This window comes from Octopus bimaculoides, chromosome 4 (genome assembly GCF_001194135.2).
Source record: "Octopus bimaculoides isolate UCB-OBI-ISO-001 chromosome 4, ASM119413v2, whole genome shotgun sequence".
In the NCBI taxonomy this organism is placed as follows: Eukaryota; Metazoa; Mollusca; class Cephalopoda; order Octopoda; family Octopodidae; genus Octopus; species Octopus bimaculoides.
In genome coordinates this window covers 117031943-117034153 of record NC_068984.1, presented here as the reverse complement: position 1 = coordinate 117034153, position 2211 = coordinate 117031943, and positions in this window count along the sequence as shown.

The window sequence follows — 2211 nt, the reverse complement described above, 5'->3', positions numbered from 1 at the left end:
GGCAGACGAAATGCCACTAAGCATTTTATCTGGTGTGCTAACGATTCTGCCAGCTCACTGCCTTAATAATAATAATAATAAAAATAACAATAATAATAATAATAATAAGTCTTTCAGATTTTGAGGAGAGAGTCAAATTGATTACATCAATCCCTAGTGCTTGGCTCATGCTTCATTTTATCAATATAAAAAGAATGAACTGCAAAGTTGACCTTGGCAAGATTTGAACTCGGAACATAAAGAGCCAGAAGAAATGCAACTGATCATTTTGTCCAACATGTTAATGATTCAGCCAGCTCACCACCATAAGAAAAATAATAATAATAATAATAATAAATATTAATAATTGCATGCATACTGTATAAAGTACAGTGTCTGAAGTCCTTGCTGTGACTTGACAGAGTGTACAAACCCCTGGTAGACACAATATCTTCAATCCACATCACAGTATTGGATACTGTGATGTCTTCACTAATAACAGTAATTATAATTCTAGTTTTGGTACAAAGCCAGCAATTTTGAGGGTGGAAATTTTGACAAGGACCTTAAAAGATGAAATGCAAATTTAACCTCAGCAGGATTTGAATGTAAATAGCAGAAGGAAATACCACAAAGCATTATTTTTTTTTCTAATGATGTTGCAAAGCCACTCCGTTATTTTTCTGGTAGGGAGGGGCCAGACAATTATATAGGACTCATAGTATCTACCTTGAATTACTTTATTTTATTGATGGCTCTGATAGGATGATCCGTGCGATGAATTTGAACTCAGAAATAAAAGCATGAAACTAATTTACTGCAAGACATTTTTTTTCCAGATCTCTACCACATCCACTGCAATATTATTACTATTATTATTAATAATAATAATAACCCTTTCTACTCTAGGCACAAGGCCTGAAATGTATGGGAAGGGGGCAAGTTGATTACATCGACCCCCCCGTGCTCAACTGATACTTATTTTATTGCCCTGGAAGGATGAAAGGAAGGTGGAATTTGAACTCAGAATGACGTTAGCTGTTTTGCTCGGCATGCTTACAATTCTGTCAGCTTGCCAATAATAACAATAATAATAATAATAATAGATATAGAGAGAAGAGTTCTTCACTTGTATACAATTGACACAAACCATCACTAAGGTAAACATAACTGACGTAATCCATCACCAAGGCAAACTTAATGACGAAATGCGCGACTCGAAAGCAACAGTTATTTATTTGTAATTGAACTATATTTCGGCATCTTGTGTACCTTCCACAGGTTCAAAATAAACATGTCAGTCTAATTCATTTTTCTAGTTTATGTAGGACTGAAGTAGCTCAACAGAAGTTTTATAGATATAGAGAGGAGTTCTTTAATAATAATAATAATAATAATAATAATAATAATAATAGTGGTTTCAAATTTTGGCACAAGGCCAGCAATTTCAGAGGAGTGGGGTAAGTCGATGACATCAACTCCAGTGCTCGACTGGTGCTTATTTTATCAACCCTGAAAGGATAAAAAAAGGCAAAGTTGATCCCAGCAGTATTTTGAACTTAAGAATGTAAAGACAAATAATAATAATAATTCCTAACATAGGCACAAAACCAGAAATTAAGGGTGAAAAGAGCTGATTATATCAGTACTTGATTGGTGTTATTGTTGACCCTGGAAGGACGAAAGGCAAAAATAGACCTCCAAAGGATTTGAGCTCAGAATGCAAAGAGCCACAACTAAATATTGCAAAGCATTTCGTTGAGTGCTCTATCAATTCTGCCAATCCACTGCCTTTAACCATCCATTATAAAAATAATAATAATAATAATAATATTTTCTAATAATTATAATATTCATCTCCAAGAAAATTCCATTTTATCAACAACTATGTACGCAGTTGTCGATGTCATTAGCTGTGAGAAACTGAGAGAAATTGTTATTAGGACAATTAAGTACTTGCTAGTATGGGTGGTGATGGTGATGGTGGTGGCGGCGGTGGTGGTGGTGGGAGCAGTAGACATGATGAAGTGGAAGAAGGGTGCTGAAGATATTATACAGTATTGTCGCTAGTAATTGTGGTAGTAGCGGTGGTGGCAGTAGTTGTGGTAAATTAGAAGGCAGAGGTGGGGAGAATTGGAGGTGAGTTGTTGTTGTTGTTTAATCCTACTGAGTAGACTTTTGATTAAAGGCATTCCAGCTATGGCCATCCTGCCCATTTTGCCCCCCCCCCCC